This window comes from Microtus pennsylvanicus, chromosome 4, assembly GCF_037038515.1.
Source record: "Microtus pennsylvanicus isolate mMicPen1 chromosome 4, mMicPen1.hap1, whole genome shotgun sequence".
In the NCBI taxonomy this organism is placed as follows: Eukaryota; Metazoa; Chordata; class Mammalia; order Rodentia; family Cricetidae; genus Microtus; species Microtus pennsylvanicus.
Genome location: NC_134582.1, coordinates 129,352,129 through 129,370,942, shown reverse-complemented (window position 1 = coordinate 129,370,942; position 18,814 = coordinate 129,352,129). Strand labels below are relative to the sequence as shown.

At 46.1% G+C, this 18,814-nt stretch overlaps 1 protein-coding gene across 2 annotated transcripts in view; it reads left to right on the top strand.

Moving 5' to 3' along the window:
- Fam107b (family with sequence similarity 107 member B) overlaps window positions 1-18,814 on the top strand; it is a 227,721-nt gene that overhangs the window by 146,137 nt on the left and 62,770 nt on the right. Inside the window, exon 1 of one of the 2 annotated variants that reach the window (XM_075970471.1) lies at window positions 13,876-14,042. The exons of the other annotated variant lie outside the window; for it this stretch is intronic. The gene's annotated coding sequence lies outside the window, so the exon portion shown is untranslated. Of the gene's footprint in view, window positions 1-13,875; window positions 14,043-18,814 lie in introns of those variants that run through there. 2 annotated transcript variants of the gene reach the window in all.

The following is an 18,814-nucleotide window of genomic DNA, read 5'->3' as shown; positions in this document are numbered from 1 at the left end:
AGCTTCCCAGGGAAATGCTCAGTTCTGCCCTTCTCGGCAGATCATAGCCATACTTTACACATTGTAGAGGCTGACAAGACGGCTTGACGGGCAGAGGCGATTGCTGCTGGGCCTAACGAAACCATCCCCATTACCCACGTCATGGAAAAAGGGAACTGATACCCATGGGATGCCCTCTGACCTTTACATATGTGTCATGGCAAATGTACTTGTCCCTGCTATCAAATAAATAAGGGTAATTTGAAAACCCTGGAATCTATGAAAGCCAGAAAGTAAAAAGTAGTTAAAAAACTAAAATAAAATAAACTGTGATTTTCAGTATCTTTATTTATGCAGTAGGAAAACATCTACTGTATTTTAGAAAGTATTAAATGTTATAAAAAGTTTGAAAGAATAAAATATTACATTTTATTAGTTCATATCATTGAGAAATAATATGATAACTTTTTTTTCTAAGCTGGCCTTGAAGTTTCTATGAATGCAAGGATGACCTTGACCTCTTGATCTTTGTGCCTTTATCTCACAAGTGCTGGGACTCTGCCTAACTCATAACAGTATATTTTTAAAATGTTTATTTTATTTTAAAGTTGTGTATTTGTGTGTGTCTCTGTGTGGCTATATTCCCACAGAGGCCAGAAGTATCACATGCCCTGGAACTGGAGTTATAGATGTTTGTGAGCCACCTGCATGGGTGCCGAGAACCCAACTAGGCTCTTTTGCTTGACCAGTATGTGCTCTTTACCAGTGAGCCATCTCTCCGATCCCCAGTGGTATCTTAAATTCTTTCATCATATTTCATCATCATTTTTCATCATCATTTTCTTTGAGTTTTGGTGCTGAGGACTGGACCCAGGGCCTCCTATATCCTAAACACATACTTCGCCACCTTGATCCCTGAATCTCAGTCTCTGCCTATGGATTGTTAGTACTAGTCTATAAGTATCTCTCTGTCTTCTCATAAGGGCTTCTTGTACTAACCATTGAGTGAATTTAAACATTGAGTCTCATCTGCTTTCTAAATTTGCAATTGAATTAAGGCAAAACTCAGTATAATAATTAGAATATAGAACATATATTCTATATATATTCTATAAACTCGATTTATTAGATTCATGAGTTCAGATACTGAATTTTTATTACTCTTGTTATTATTGAGCATGTGTGTCTATGCATGATTTGTGTGGGAGGGATACATGCCATAGGACATGCATGGTGACCAGAGGACAGCTTTGCAGTCTCAGGTCTCCTGTCCCACCCTTTCGTGGGTTCTGTAGCGCTAACTCGGGTGACCAGATTGTGTGACAGGCGCCTCTACTCGCCTCCTTTCCATCCTCATTGCTGTACTTTTTCATTGGCTTATTCTCTTCGCAAATTCAGTTTACTCTTCCCACACAAAGCCCCTTAAAAATCCAGAAAGGAATCCTTAGCACTGACTCCTTAGGACAACAGTTAATGGAGAAAACAGCTCCATCCTTTTTTTTTCCAGCAGTGCGGCATCATCCCTGGGGACTCATGCAAGTAAAGCACTCTAACTAGCTACTAGTCCCCTTTCTCCAGGCAAAGAGGCCTTTCCCTTTCTTAAAGGAGGAACTTTGAAGTCATTAAACACTAATTGTTGGTATGTGTGCCTGTGTCTGTGTGTCTGTCTGGGCATGAAGTCAGAGGGCAAGATTTTTGAAGTCAGTTTTGAGGCTCGGTCTGCTAGTGTGCGCTCCCTCCAGGCTAGCTGGCCTCGAATACCTGGCCAGTTCTTCTGTCACACAGCTCTTCTCCCTGCAGGAGTGCTGGGATTACAGGTAAGCACTACTGTAGCCGACTTACAACATGGGTTCTGGGGATGGAACTCAGGTTGCCAGGCTAGAATGGCAAGGGCTTTTACCCACTGAGCCCTCTGCCTGATATGATACTGATTTTAATGACAGGAAAGCCAGTAGTCTGGCTCAGAGAAATCTGGAGTGGGGCAGGGAGCCTTTGCTTTCCATGGCTAGGCTAACTCATGTCGCCCTCTACAAGACGGCTTGAGAATTGTGCGCACCATACTGTACCCATTCCAGAAGCAATGAGAAGGAAGGCAGGTAGAGTGGATATTCACCTGTCATCCAGGCAAAGGTTCATAGAGAGGGAGACTAAATTATGAGACATGAGAGAAGACGGTAGCTTGGCGTAATCGCCTGTGTGCATGCTGGGCACCTGAGAGGAAGTTTTGTATTGACGTTGGTGTGGCAGTGAGACCATCTGGGGTATACTGGATAAGCTCTGAGGCCAGAAGGGAAGTCAAGAGAGAGAAGAGAAGTTTTGCTTTTAATTAGACACATCGAAAAGTTATCTCTTAGAGGACTTCTCAGAAAGTTGAGAATAACAGATCTTAAGTTTGGTTTTCGCAACGCTAGGGTCTTCTAGTTCTGCGAGTAAAGTGCAATTGCCGACTACTTTACTGAAGTTTATAGAAGTCTCCAGATTTTCTGCTGCACCCTGGACACGCACAGATGAGCTCTAGTTTTCTATTTCCTGTCCGTTTGCAGACCAAGTGATTTATAATATTTCGGAATTTTCTTCCCCCTTGAGGGGCTGTAGCTCTCTCTTCATTTTCATTCTTTATATATTTTTTTAATTTGTTCCCTTTCTGTGTTTTTTGTCTCTACCTTTGTCATTATTTTGGAGAGAGATTTATCAACATTCCTGGTCTCTCGTAGATCGAGACAGTGTCTATAATAGCTTAGCATTTCTTCCTCTCCTTACACGAGCTTGTGTGTGAATGGTGCTGCTGATAACAAATGGCGGAAGCAGTTGTTGCAGAAAAAGCAGAGCTGAGGAAAGCAGCTGCGCGCCAGTGTGCCCTGCCATGTGTGCCCTGCCACGTGTGCCCTGCCATGTCCCTCAGCTGTTGACTCAGGCGAGGGAGGGCCTAGGGCGGGCTGCCAGCTAAGGACAGGGCAGTGTGTCCTGAGGATCCATGGGAGGTGAACCCGGACGAGACTTTATTGTTCCTTCTTTTCTCTTTATCCCTCAAATTTATGCTTCTCTTCACATGATCCAGTGATGAAGACTTTAGTTAGGTCTTTGGTTCATGTTATAGTTGGGTGAGCAGATAGGAGAGATGTTATTAGTGGGAAAGGACTTTTAAAACCTAGTAGCGATTGGCAGTTCAAATGGGAGCCATGCTTCTCTAAGCAGGGTTAATAAGAAAACCTTCTCTGGCAAGATTTCCCATTAGCTGCAGTTTGGACTTTACTAGTAAACTTAAAGTAGATCAAACAGCTTTGCTCTCCCACCAAGTGTGTCAGCAACGCTACTCCTGTGGAGCTTTTTGTACACGTGAGGAATCATTTACCAGGTCCAGAGGGAAAACGAAGGACACAGTGAGCTAAATACCTTGTTCAAGGTCACCTGGTGGCAGAGCTCAAACCAGAAACAAACCAGCCAAACAAAAATGAAAAAAACGTATTTGTTTATATTTATATGTATGTGCCTGTGTCTGCTAGTTTGTGTGTGCATCTTGTGTGTGCATGGCCTGCTGGAGACTAGAAGAGGGTGTCAGATCTCCTGGAGCTCGAGTGCCAGGTAGTCATGAGCCACCAGTGTGAGTGAGCAAGTGCTCTCATCCTCCCTCCTTCTCTTCCCCTTCCTCCTCCTCCCCTTCCTCCTCCTCCCCCTCTTTCTACTCCTCTTCCTCCTCCTCCCCCCTCCTCCTCTTCATAGATTCTTTTCTCATTCAGTATATCCGGATTATAGTTTCTCCTCTCTCTGCCTCTGCCAGTTCCTCCCCACCTCCCCTCCTCTCTGGATCCACTCCTGTCTATCATTAGAAAAGAACAGGCTTCTAAGAGATAACCACCAAACTTGACAAAATAAAATATAAAATGAAACAAAACATTTTATGCCGAATTTGGACATGGAAAGCCCACAGGAGGAAAAGAGACTCAAGAGCAGGCAAAGGAGTCAGAGACTCACTTGTCCTCATAGTCAGGAGTCCCATAAAAATCCTAAGCAAAGCCGGATGGTGGTAGTGCACGCCTTTAATTCCAATACGTGGGAGACAGAGGCTAGTGGACCTCTGTAAGTTCCAGGCCATCCTGGTCTACAGAGTGAGTGCCAGGACAGGCTCCAAAGCTACACAGAGAAACCCTATCTCAAAAAACAAACAAACAAAAAACAACCAACACCAAAACCAAAAAAATGAAGCCAATAGCTATAATATATACACTGAGGACCTGGTGCAGACCCTTCTGGCTCTGTGCTCTGAGCAAGCACTCCTAAGTGGTGAGCCTAAAACTTCAGCCTGAATACAGGTCTAAAGAATCAAATCGTGGCCTCCACTATATCACTCCATGGACTTGCTTCATTTTACCAAATCCAAGGTAGGTGAGCAAAGAAAGAGGACAATCAGCTAGTTATTACCAATTCAAACATTGCAAGGAATATTCCTGCTGGCAGAGATGTATTTACAATGGATGTCAAGAGGAGAAAAAAATAAACCGGAATGGATCACAGACACTTCTACGTAGACTGTGGTATGTGTGTAGTCCATACTAGTCATTTGAAGTAAGAGTTTAGAGGTCTGAGCTTCACTCCTCAGACGCAGAAGCGGTTCGTTCATCTCTCGGCCTCCGCTCTGCAGCCGCGCTAATGGTTTTGGCAGGATGAGCAGTTGAGCACCGCCCATCTTTTTTTTTTTTAAACAACACAGATTTTTCATTTTAAACACACAGGAAGACCTCAGGAAATCCTTCTCTTCTGGCTTTAGATTTATGTAAAGAAAGAGATGTGAAACTCAGATCTTTGCACCACTTGATAATTATTTCTGGGACCAACAGCTGTTCCTCTTGACTCTTTGTGATAGCTGCAGATCGGAACCAGGATTTTACAGAGCCCCTCTGATTTTAAAACTCCGAGCAATAAAGACAAGTGTGTCCTCCAGAGGAAATTGTGTTTGAAGAAATACATATAGTAAATCTTTCTAAATTAGTTAGTTCTTCAGCTCTCTGGAAACAGTGAAGTGTTCAGTCAGCGGATGAGATGTAGCTCAGGCAGGGAGCTTGTTAAACATTCTGTAACGGGGGAGTCCTCCTGGGACAATATATTTATTCTTGTTATTAAGATATTAGCTATTAGCATATTTTGCTAATATACTATTAACATATTTAATAAAATTATTCTATTCCTTTGCTCACAGAAGACATTGTTCAATGTAACAGATTATCACATCTGGTTTATAGGATGTAAGTCGATTCATGTAGGCCATTTTTATCCCTTCTGAATTAGCTACTTGTCTTCCTGTGACAGAACACCTGACAGAAGCAATTGAAGGAAGGAAGGATTTATTTTTTTCTCACAGTTCTGGTGCCCTGTCCATCATCATGGGGAAGGCATGCAGCAGGAGCTTGGGGTGTACCGTCTGTCATCATGGGGAAGGCATCAGGAGCTTGGGGTGTACCGTCTGTCATCATGGGGAAGGCATCAGGAGCTTGGGGTGTACCATCTGTTGTTATGGGGAAGGCATGTAGCAGGAGCTTGGGGTGTACCGTCTGTCATCATGGGGAAGGCATGTAGCAGGAGCTTGGGGTGTACCGTCTGTCATCATGGGGAAGGCATGCAGCAGGAGCTTGGGGTGTACCGTCTGTCATCATGGGGAAGGCATGTAGCAGGAGCTTGGGGTGTACCATCTGTTGTTATGGGGAAGGCATGTAGCAGGAGCTTGGGGTGTACCATCTGTTGTTATGGGGAAGGCATGTAGCAGGAGCTTGGGGTGTACCATCTGTTGTTATGGGGAAGGCATGTAGCAGGAGCTTGGGGTGTACCATCTGTTGTTATGGGGAAGGCATGTAGCAGGAGCTTGGGGTGTACCGTCTATCGTCATGGGGAAGGCATGCAGCAGGAGCTTGGGGCAGCCCCTGCATCGACAGTCAGGAATCAGAGAGTGACCAATGTCGCTGCTCAGCTTGTTTTCTTCTTTTAGTCAGCCCAGGACCTCATGCCACAGAACGGTAACACCCACATTTAGGGTGAATCCTCCCACCTCAATTCATCAAGCCTAGAAAATTGCTCACAAACATACCCAGAGATTTGTTTCCAAGGTGATTCTAGATTTCATCAAGTTGACAGTTAAGACCAACAGTAGTGTCTTCTAAGCACGATTCATTTTAGAAGGCATGGGTGCACTGTCTTTGCATGACAAACCCCAGAACTTTTCACAAACTATTCTACAAGTGAGTTCTAAAAACGAATGAAGTCCCAGGGTGATAGGATATTGGGTTACAGTTATATAATAACTATGTCAAACACCCAATCAAAATAAGTGGAACGTAGTGTATTCACGTCACGATGCTATTTAAGCTTTAAAATTGGGGTGACATATTCTTAACTTTGTTTTCCTTTTCCTGTTTTTCATTATTCAGGTCAGCAGGGCTCAGTGAACACTACTGCTTATTGAACTGTGGAATCTGGGTGACTGGAAGGAAACATATTCAACTAGTTATCCCCAGCATGAGCCTTCTCAGACCTAAGTTTTCTGCTCTACCTGAGTAACTGCTGAACTCTGTGCAGGATACTTCCCCAAGGCTCCCTTCTAAAATACCTTATTTATTTATTTTGTGTGCATGCGTGCCCGGGTGGACACGTGGAGGTCAGAGGACAGCTGTTAGGGGTCAGATCTTTCTTTCCACTGTGTAGGTTCTAGGGATCAAACCTGGGTTGTTAGGATTAGCTGCAGCCACCTTTACCCACTGACTCTTCTTGCTGACCTTTCTAGAAATTTTATACTGGAGGATGTCTGTCTGCCTCTGTACCCATCTACCCATGTTCATAATTGAGGGGAAGAATTCTAAAGTAGCCTCCAAGATTCCTGGTCTGAGCCGGGCAGTGGTGGCGCACGCCTTTAATCCCAGCAGTTGGGAGGCAGAGGCAGGCGGATCTCTGTGAGTTCAAGGCCAGCCTGGTCTACAAGAGCTAGTTCCAGGACAGGAACCAAAAAGCTACGGAGAAACCCTGTCTCGAAAATCAAAAAAAAAAACAAACCAAGATTCCTGGTCTGTTGAGCGCCCATGCTTGTTCTCGTTCGTCTACCTTATGCTAAGCTGCACACTATTGCGTATTGGTCGGTTTTTCATTGCCATAACGAAGTATCTAAGACAGTCTAATTTTATGAAGAAAAAAAGCTTTATTTACCTCATGCGTTTGGCCACTAAAATTTGTTCAAGATCAGATGGCCTTGGTTTGATTTCTGTCAGGACTAATTGTAGATATCGTTAAAACGTGGGATACTTGTGGGAGGAAGAGGTCATCACGTCTTGTAGCAGGAAGCCAGAGAGACTGGACTCACAGGATCTCCTTTGAAGGCAGGCTGTCAATGACATGAGGACTTCCCCTGATGCTCCACCTCTGTAGTCTGCAGCCTCCCACTGCTACACTCTCACCCAGCACACGAGGTTTTGGGGAAAGCACAACTGAAACCATATCCAAGCCATATTGTGTTGTGATGGGATTTGAAGATGCAGGGAAGATCTCCTATTGGTTGGCTGTAAGGCAGAGAGATGGTTCGACTTTCGCTAGAGGCTGAGATGGAAGTCACTGGTTTGAAGCACTGAAGAATTTGGCGAGTCTCTGCTGGTTTAATGTTAGACAGAGCTCTGCATTGAAGCCTGTGGGCAGATCTCAGGGGTTTTGAATGACTCTTTACGACAGCCAGCAAAAACCAAGGACTTCGGTGCTTCAACCATAATGCATGTGATTCTGCCATCAATCCTAATGAGCTTAGAAGAGGACCGTAAGGTCCATGACCAGGTGGGCATGGAAGGGTGAGACACAAACCCTGCCAACATCTTGAATTATCTTTTTGAGTTCTTTAGCAGAGAACATAGTCAGGCTGGGTTTTAATTGAGGTATGTATGAGTGGTATTCTTAACCACTTAGTCTCCAGGACTTTGCTTTGCAATTTTGCTATCTAATATGCTCTAGATTGAACTTTAGATATCTACTGGCTTAGAACCCAATCAGCCATACCTTATATCCTATCTGAGGCCTTTGTTCTTTAGCCTCCTTCTCATTCTTACCACATAGGAAACACACACATGCACGCATGAACACACACACACACACACACACACACACACAAATATTTATATTGGTCTATCAGTTTAGGACATAAGACTAGTAATAAATTATTGAATCTGTCTTAGGGGTTTAGTGTACAATGACAAAGGACTTTGGGCTTTTCATAAAATAGAAATATACCTGGAGGCTGCTACCTTCCACTGGTGTGATGGTTGGTTTTGTCAGCTTGACACAAACCAGCGTCATCTGGGAAGAGGGGTCCTCAGTTGAGGAAATGCCTCCATCAAATTTCAAGAACTTGTCTACAACCAGAGAATAGCTCGGAATTACCATGTGTATTTTAAGGTAGGATGAGAAGAGAGAATCTGCCATCAGTGATTTGTTAAAAGACCATGCTGAGGGTCATGTGAATGGGGTCTGAAGTGTCCAAACTGACAGTGTTAGTCAGCTTTGGACTTTGAGAGTACTCAGGACAAGCCAGTCTTTGACTGACCTCCATCTGACAGAGCCGAGTGGAAGCTGCATGGAACAGAATTGAGATGTCTCAGCTGAACCTTGTCTTTACCACCACAGCACTGTGAGAAAACAAATCCTATTTATTCCAAGACACTAAGTTTGACATGATTTTATAAGGTACTAGGTAATGGATGTAGACAGTAGAACCCAATATGGCTAAAAGTCATGGCGCCAACATATGATTTCAAAATGAACACTTTATTTGTTTTTTGGAATGAATGATTGGCTCACATTTATGGAACATAGTGAAGATTTAAGGCACAAAAGTGGTGTAGGAGGTTCTGTTCATGTGTTGCTTTCATTGGTTAATGAATAAAGAAATTGCTTTGGGCTCAGTAGGTAGGCAGAGAAGAGAGAACTGAATGCTGGGAAGAAGGGCCGAGTGAGAGAAGCCATGGATTCTCTGCCCGAGATGGACACCAGTTAGAATCTCCCGTAAGCCATAGCCATGTGGCGATACACAGATTAATGGAGATGAGTTAAACTAATATGTAAGAGTTAGCCAATATGAAGTTAGAGCTAATGGCCAAGCAGTATTTTAATTAATACAGTTTCCGTGTGGTTATTTCAGGAGTAAGCTAGCCGGGCGGCCGGGACAAACAAGCGGCTCCTCTCCTCTCCTCTCCTTACAACACAAGAGAGCACATATGGAAGGATTCTTTCAGGGAACATTTATGGTTAGGATGGTTTGCAAGATGACACATAAGGAAATAGCTAAAGAAGAGGGCAATAACAGCACATCTTAATCCAAAGTGACTTTCCCTCTACTTTATGCTCCCAAATGCTCATTTCTTCTTTCTTTCGTGTTCTTTATGAATCCATTTAAGTTCCCCTTCCCATCACAGCAAATGCACAAGGCTAATGCCAGGTTCACAAGTGATCTTGTGGATGAGTGCTCTAAGTTGGAAAACAATCATATATGTTTTCCAGTAGTGTGAGATTATAGAATCTGTCTCCATGGTGGGCTGAGTGACTCAGAATGAATTTTAGAGTTTTCCTCTTGTGTTTTATTTGGTGATAGCTAGTCTGCCAAGGCTACCATGTCCTGATAAGAAACCGAGTCAGCCAGAAATGAAATCCTTAGTGCGCTCAGTGTGCTCCCATGCCCTTGGTTTCCCTGACATTCCCAGAGTCCTGTCCATGTTTAGCCTCACTGTGGAGTATGGAATCACCTGTGGGTACTCTGGGGCATCCAGCTGCTCTCAAAAGAACCAGGTTTACTTGCTCAACAAGCACCAATCCCATACCAGCTGTGGTCCAGGCACTGTGATGGGTGTTATAAAGGTGTGAACATAAATGCTTCTGATTTTAAAGCTCTTATTTCCAGGGTCTATCCACAATGGCTCCAGGGAAAAACAAGCTAAATTGACTTAGTTGAGCTTACCTGGATCAGTATCCTCTGGTTCCCCAGGGTTGTGAGGCGTTTAGCTTCCAAAAGTGAAAAAAACTTAAAATAAATATTTGTTCTTGTTCTTTGTTTCTGGGTTGAGAGAAACGTGGGACCTGGTGCCACAGCGCAGGTTCTGAAGGCTTTTTCTTTTTCTTTATCGTCTTCCTCCTCCACCACCTCCTCCACCACCACCACCACCTCCTCCTCCTTCTCCTCCTCTTCTTCTTCTTCTTCTTCTTCTTCTTCTTCTTCTTCTTCTTCTTCTTCTTCTTCTTCTTCTTCTTCTTCTTCTTCTTCTTCTTCTTCTTCTTCTTCTTCTTCTTTCTTCCCTCCCCCTCCTCCTCCTCCTCCTCCTCCTCCTCCTCCTCCTCCTCCTCCTCCTCCTCCTCCTCCTCCTCCTCCTCCTCCTCCTCCTCCTCCTCCTCCTCCTCCTCCTCCTCCTCTTCTTCTTCTTCTTCTTCTTCTTCTTCTTCTTCTTCTTCTTCTTCTTCCTCTTCTCTCAGACAGTAAAACAATGTGTTTCCATTTCTCTGAGAGGGCAGGGAAGGGAAAGACTGTGGTCACTTATCACGTTCAGACACTCTACCCAGGGGTCTGGCACTCTGGAAGTTTGTCCAGTCTGCTTTGGAGGGTCAAGTCAGGCACACTGCTGGGTAGTGCTTTACCAAAGTGAGATTCCACATCATATTTTTATGTCATCTGATCAGGCTTCCATAAAAAACACCACAGACTGCGAGCAATAAGTGGGACCCTTTATTTTATTTTGATGTGGTTTTAGAGGCTGGAATGTAAGGGTCAAGGTGCTAGGCTGGTTGTTTTTTGGTAAGGTTTCTTGCTCAGGTTTCTAGACGGCTGCCTTCTCTCTGTGTCCGTGTGTGTGTGTGTGTGTGTGTGTGTGTGTGTGTGTGTGTGTGTGTTGGGGCGACTGAGGAGCTTGTCACTTTTCTTCCTATAATGTCATTGTGCTGGTTAATACTGACTGCCAGCTTGATGGGGTCTAGAATGACCAGGCACAAAGCCTCTGGGTGTATTATAAAGACTAGGCTAATTGAAGCTTTTGAAGTGGGACACCCCACCCTAAATGTGGGTGGCACTATTGCGTAGGCTGGGGTCTGGGACTACATAAAAAAGATAAAGAGGATGAGCACCAGCATTTACCTCTCTCTCCTTGATGCTTGCAACAGTATGAGCCACCTGACACTCATGTCATGTGCCTTTCCTGTAAGGACATTTTATGTCCCCTTGAACTATGTGTCAAAATAAATCTGTTCTTCCGAAAGTTCTTTTGGGTATTTTGGTTCAGCAATGAGATAAGTAAGTAATATATAGTCACCTTATGACCTACTTACCTCTGCACAGGGCTTATCGCCAAACATAGCTCTGCTGGGGTGGGAGTGATTAGGATTTCAATTTGTATGTTATGGGGAGTATAGAATCTAGACCCTAGCACTTCTTCTATGGCACGTGCTAAATTAAGCCTGAGGATGTATATGCATACGTGTATGTGTGTGTGAAGCACAAAATGCACTCAGGGCATGCACATTAGCAATACAGTGTGGTAATTACAATGTTGTGCTCAGAACAGACGGGAAGAGTGAACCCATTTAGTTAGAGCAGCTCTGGAAGGCTTTTCAGAGGAGTCTTAGACTCAGAGAGGCTTTTGGATCTGGGACTGCGTAGAGGTAGACCAGGCAGAGGCAGAAGCACGTGGAAGAATGCACGAGGTGACCTACTCGCCCATCATCTGGTGAGCAGGTCCACATAACAAGTGTGGCACAGTGACTGAGCAGTCCTGGGTGCTTAGGGGATGTAGGGAGAGTGTGGGGGTGTGGCCCATGTTTCAGGGAAGGGTGCTGTCCTCTGGAACACCACTCTATGTCACTTGAACTTCACCTTGTAGCAGGAATTGGGAACCTGTTACATATCAGACATTGCGTCTCTGGTGTCCTTTTTAGGTTCATGCTTGCCACATGTGGAACACAGATAGTGGTGGTATTTGGGGTGCTATGGAATCTTCGAGGTGTGCTTTCTTGTCAGGGTACATCAAGAGTGATGGGTTTTTAAAATGATAACTAGTACCAGGCTCTACTCGCCCTCATTTCTGCTCCTGGGCATGATGTCAAGAGTTAGCATCAGATACAGCAGCCACCAGGAAGGACAAAGACTTGTGAGCCAAAGACATCCCCTTCCCTGTTTCTATCTGGGGTTTTGTCAAAGTGGCAACAAAAGTAGCAGCACAATAAAGATTTTGGCAGCAGCAGAAGCGGAGCATTTATACTGAAAAGTTCTCCCAGAAAGCAGCTGGGGCACTGTGACAGTGGTGTCAGGACTGGTTTGGACAGCCCTACCATACTGTGGCAACAGAGCCAGGAGGCAAGTGTGGTGCTCCGCACGATAGGGAAGGGGACAGCTAGCCATTTTAGTCAGAAAGTTGACACCAGTGGGGAGGCGTAGGAATCTAGGCTGGATCCCAAGTGCTGGTGGTGACTAGGAAGCCATAATGGAGAGAAGAAACACCATGCAGAGCAGGGGGAAGAGGAGTGAAGTGCGAGCAGATGCTGCTGAGCCTGGGAAGGCTCTGATTGTGTGTGTGCGCGCGTGTGTGTGCATGCATGTGTGTGCACATATGTGTGTGCGTGCGTGTGTGTGCGCGTGTGTGCGCGTATGTGTGTGTATTCTAAAACAAGTTGTTGGTTTAACTCTATGTGGAAGTGGCAAAGAAATATTGCAGAGTTATTATTACATGCCATATTTCAGACTAATGTGATGTAATATAAGTCCTGGGGAGAGTGAGTCTATTGCTTAGCAGGCTCTTGGGCAGGGAGGATGGCCAGGAGCTGACTGAAGGTGCTGTAGGGCAAGATACCTTTGGAATAAGTAATTTGCTCATTGAAATACATTGGGAGCATTTTTTTTCTCTGTGTGAATATGACCTAATCTCTTTGAGTCAGAAAAGTTTCCTACTAAATAAATCCTTAGTCATCTGTTGCAAAGAAAATTAGTATAAAACCATCAACCTGCTGGCCTTCTTTTCGCCCTGAGTCAGGTCCTGCTTTCGTATCTGCTGTGATTCAGGTACATGGTAATCTTGAGAACTTTGGATTGGCCAGGGGAAAAAAATTAAAGAGAATTTTTAAAAAGATTAGAATCAGTCCTTCGTTGATTTTAGTCTCCAACTACCCTTTCATGAGGATGGGGAGGAAAACCTGGGTCGGGGGTTCCGAGTCTTCAGTTGGCTGGGAATTTGTGTAATTATAACAAACTCCTGAGATTTCTTCCAGAAGTATTTGGCAGGAATTCAACTGTCTGGAGAGAGAGAACAGAGAGGGAAGGAGGGAGGGAAGGAGAACACAGGAAAGAGATAACACAGAGAGACAAAGACAGAGATACACAGAAACAGAGAGACACAAAGACACACAGAGCAAGGAAGCAACAGAGACACCCAGAAGGATTTAAGAGACTCACAGAGACAGAAAGATAGAGACAGAAAGACAAACAGAGGGACAGACACAGAATCAGAACAAGGGACAGAGACACAGAGAAAGACAGACAAAAAAGACACACACATACAAAGACAGAAAGATGAGAGAAAGCACACACACGCAGGTGCATAATGAGTTTTACATTGTGGACCCAGTGAATTTGCATCTATCACCTTCCATTAGGCAGGTGACAATTTTTCCTTCTACCTTCCTGTTCTTTCTGGGGTCCCCAAGCTAACCAAAGTAAAACAACACAACAGAGGCCCCTGCTACCCGACCCACGACCTGGAGCACTCATCTCTGTCCATAGAGCCAACCATAGCTGAAGGTTCGGGGGGCGTGGTCGGATACTCGGGGCGTGGCCTGGAGCATGGGGCGTGGTCTAGTGGTGACTCAGCGGCCCTGGCCCACCCCCGGCCCGCCCCGGCACTTAATTCTGACGCGTGGGGCCGCGGGGTGTGAGAGCCGCCCAGAGCCGGACGGGCTTCGGAGTCGGGGCGTTGCAACCGCCGTCGGAACCGCCCTCTCGCCACCTCTGCGGCCAAGGTGCCGGCTACCACCGCTAGCAGCGGAGCGCGCCGGGGAGCAGCGCGCCTTTGTGCGAGGTAGGCTGGCTCCACACTTACTTCACACACAAAGACGCGGGGCTTACGAGGCGGCCGCCCGCGGGGACACAGCGACGCCTGTCTGACCCCGGTTCGGGGGACCCTGTCGTTGGCCAGCAGCGCCGGATGGCTTCGCGGTCCTTCGGGCGCAAGCCGGCGGCGGGGAGCCGGATGGCCCTGCGCTGCCTGGGAAGGTCGAGGGTGCAGGGCCCGGGCGGGGCCCCGATGGAGGGGCGCTGGGGGCCGAGGGGCCCCTGGAGAGGGGGGAATCCGGGCTGCTGCTCGGCTCATTGTTGTATCCTCGGCCCTGCAGACCCAGACCCTAAGACCCTGGCTGCAAGGCTGCGCGGCCAGATGCCAGTCTTGCCTGCCCCGGCGGCAGGATGGGGTCAGCGGCCCGACGCCAGCCCCTGCTCTGCAGACAAAGGCGGGGTCGCTCTGCTTAGAAAGGTGGTGTTGACACTGTTTCCTTTCTGCAAGTTACTTTTCTGTGTTGGACTCGGCGGCGGTGCCTCTTTGAGTCCGGCGGCGGTGCCTCTTTGAGTCCGGCAACGCCAGGAGATTGGGTGATGTCTACGCATAAGAAGTCCCTCTATTTTGTCTGGGTTCCGTGATTGCCTCCTGAAACATTTCTGGGTGACTGGGAGTAATCGGATCCATCAGAGCCAAGTTTTGACATGTGTGCGGGAAGTGAAGCGTACCAGCTCTTTGAAATTTAGAGGGCTCCTGTTGAGGGGATGAAGTGCAGACACCAGCCATACCAGTCCGTTCTCAGAAAAATTTTTGTCTGGGACTGCTAAGCGGAGTTATTTGGTTAGAATGGGTGCGACCCTGAAGGGGCTAACAGGAGACCAGAATGAGGCATGTTAGACTTGTCATTCTGCCTTGGAGGAGCCTCCTTGCTATCAGGGAGGCCTGGGTCTTCTCTAAGCTTGCCACCCCTCTATCATTTGCAAGTGTTAGCTGTTAAAGTTCCTTTAACCTCTCAGAGGTGCCCGGCAAGGGAAGATTTCTTAGTGTTTGTAATTTCAGGCTTTACACTTCCAATTATATAACGATTATATTTGTGAAAAATCTCAAAAAAAAAAAAAACAGAAAAAAAGAGTTCACTCATGTGGCCATCACCCAAACATATCATGAGGATGAAAGCATGTTTGCTTCATTCGTGTTAGGGAAGTGTGTGTGTGTGTGTGTGTGTATGGAGAGAGAGAGAGAGAGAGAGAGAGAGAGAGAGAGAGAGAGAGAGAGAGAGAGACACTAAGTGAACACATTACTCTTTCCTAACCTTTGTATTTGTCTAGAGTGTGACATTTAATAGTGTAACTTTGCAATATTCCTTTGCCACTTTCACGGAGGATTAGACCATCAACTTGTTTTGGAATATATTTTCTCAGAGTCTTGCCAGTAACTACTTTTTCAGAAGGGAGAGGGATGATGAAGGAAAGGTAATGTGTTCTGCAGTTTACTGGAAAGAGGTAAACACACACTCATATACATATGTCTGTGTATATATATTCTTTGAATTTCAGGAGTAGCTTGGGACTGACTGTTTAAAAAGCAAATAAATCTTACTTTAAAAATACTCTGAGATTTGGGGCTTGGAGGCTTGGCTCAGTTGTCAAGAGCACTTGTTGCTCTTGGAGAAGACCTAGGGTTCAATTCCCAACATCCACATAGTGGCTCACAACCATCTGTACATCCAGTTATAGGGCATCTAACACCCTTGACTTCAGTAGGCAACAGGCAAGCACATGGTATACTTGCAGGCATGTAGGCAAAACACTCATGCACATGAAATAATAAACGATTTTAGAAAATTCTGAGGTTCATGAGACCTGCATGATGGAAAGAGCTGCTTTGTAGAAAGAATGGCAGTGGTTTTCTGGATGCATCCATGCATGCTTCAGACAGTTTGAGTTGAGAAAGGAAAACCAGCTTCCCCTGTGTAGCTTGAGTGTCTGAAAAGTCATTCAGCTCTATATTTGACCAGTGGACATGTCTGTCATTACTTTTATTTTCCCCTTGTAAAAAGTTTGATCTTTGAATTCTTTAATATTTCAAGTAGAACGAAGCCTTTGAGACAGCCTTTTAGAAGCAGGGTTGAGGAGATGATGCAATGGGTTTGAAGCCAGGAGACGTCATGAGGAGGAAGTTGTGGCCGCGCGCAATCAGGTTCACGGTTTTGTTGCTCTCCCTCCCATTTGGAGTTTGCATCTGTACTCTGGGGTTCCTTAATCTGCAAGCACACTTGCTTGCAGTAGTTGCAGGGTTGTAGTGACCCCTAGATGAGGGCAGAACACATAGCCTCTGTAGTCATCTGCGATGCTCTCCTAGTCCTGGCACTTTGCTACGTAATAGAACCTGAAGAAAGCCCAGGAGGAAAGAGCAGCATGCCCAGCTCTTAGTTTCCACCCCCTCTGTGGAACTTTGGACAGTGTGGGAACAACAGCCAACTTAGAGCTCGGGTCAGAGTTTGGAAGTTCTGTTCTGTTGCCATGCCAGACGAGAGCCTGTTGTTGGAGCGTCCAGTATCAGGGTCAGAGAGTCCATTCCTGAAGTGGTTAAAAGACTTGTTTTGTAGTTGAGAGACCTGCTCAAGAAATCGTGTCCCTGACCTGCGGGAGCCAGGTGCTGTCGCTCATCCACTCATTGCTCTGGCTCTTGTCTAAAATGCAAATGCTGCAAGTGCAGGAAGGAAGGGAGGGAGGGAGGGAGGGAGGGAGGGAGGGAGGGAGGAAGGAAGGAAGGAAGGAAGGAAGGAAGGAAGGAAGGGAGGGAGGGTCTTCACTGCCTTTCCTGCAATGACTGAGGGGTAGAAGACTTCTCACCGAAAGTGGGCCACAGATGAGGACTGTCAGGGTTTCAGTGCCTCAGCCCTTCAGAATTCATTGTTAAGAGTGTTGTTAGAAACTGGGCTTGGGAGTTTGGTTCAAAGAGGGCTGGATTTTCAGCCATTTGTGGAAATCCCAATTTCTAGAAATACGTGCTGAGTCTAGAAAAAGTGCCAGGGAGAAATTGTCCCGCTTTGGAGCTCACTGGCTTCGTACTGAGCTGGAGTGAAGTCACTGTATGCATCCATAGCTGTGCCTAACTTTGGCATGATCCCCTGAGAATTTCCCACTTCCTTGTCTCTTCCCCCTGTCTAATCTTTGCCTGTTCTTGCTTTTCCTGCTTGAAGCAATGTATTATTTTCTCTTTTCCTTCCTGTGGAGAAGTGCTGAGTCTTTTCCATCTGAACTTTTTCTCACCCCAAGTGCTTGTGGTAATGCCCTTAAAGAAACGGATGCTTGCTTTCTTTCACCTATTATCACAGGTCTGAGCCTCAGCTGTGAAATGCAGTGATTTGGGAAGCTGGCTTAGGTTACCATTTAGACGTGGTAAATGGATGGAGCCTTTCTGAGGTGGCTGGGGAAGCTTTGTCTAGGTAGGTGCTTAGGGGCCAGGCACCGAGTTTATTGTAGTTGACAGGAGCAACTAGGCCCTCATAGCAGGGTAGGCAAGGGAGGTACTTTAAGAGTTGTACAAAGGGACCCCACATTGTTAATGGCTGTTACTTGTAGAGCTGTAGCTAGAAGTAGCCCTTTTTGATTTGAGCTGTTTTAGATAGAATGATGGAAACCACAGGGCAGGATGGAATTAAGTTCCTAACCATGTGAAGTCTGGTGTGGCCTGGCAGGCACTTGGAGCCGAGAGTATAGTTGCCCAGGGCCTGCTCACTGGGGCCAACTGAATTAACAGGGGGCTGCTGTGTTTTGTCTATAATTTGACTGATATATTGGAACAGTTTCTAGTGCAGAATTGAGTGACTGAGAGATGTCACAGTATGTTTTCATTGTCCTCACTGAAGGTAACCTCAGGGCCAGCAGCCTGCGAAGTTGGGTTGTTGCCGTGGCACGGTGTCCTGACATGCAGGGATTCTGAGAGACAAATATCGGTGGTACACAGAGATCGGCCCGCTGCAGCTGTGTTTCCTCCCCCATTTCTGGAAATTCTATTACAGATGAAGAGATAACCAGAGGAGTTTGCAGGAAAATAGTGAGAGAGTGGTTTCAGGGTATTCCCAAATGCGGCTGGGATACAGGAAGGGAGAGGGGATAGTTTCAGGAGGGCTGTGTTTACATCAGAGGAACACAGGGCAGCCCTACCAAAGATGTGTAAAGGTGTAAACCCGGGCCTATAGTTGGTCTGCCCTCTGTAGTGGGGTGCGTGTGTGACACACTCGTGTGAGATCACGAGGGAGATGTGAGTTGGTGTTGGTGACAGTAGTATTCAGTCCACACTGGCAGACATGGAGTGCGGGTGGAGCATGCTGCAGGGATTAAAGAGGAAAGCCTCAATCCGCATGCCGTGGGTTGCAGCTGATTAAGCTCTGCTGGTCATGAGACGCGCAGAAAGCTTTAGGTAGGGAATTTGCTGAGCCTCTGTAAGCTTCCTAAGAGTGAATTATTAAGTCTGCTCTACAACAAGGTAGAATACAGATTATAGTTTGATGGCTTTTTAAAAAGACTTTTTTCATTATAGAGCACCGAGAGAGGGCTCAGTTGGTAAAGCCCTTCCCACACAAGCATGAGGACCTGAGTTCAGATCCAGTGTGTGCTGCAGTTTAGGTCCTGGGAGGCAGAGACAGGAGGACACCTGGGTCATGTACGTCGTTGCTGACCACAGGTGTGACCCTGGACAGCTGCTATCTGGACGATTGCTTGACTGAAACTTTACGACTGTTGGTTGGGAAGTCCCCATCTCCCTCCTGCTCAGCCCCTTTCAACCATCGT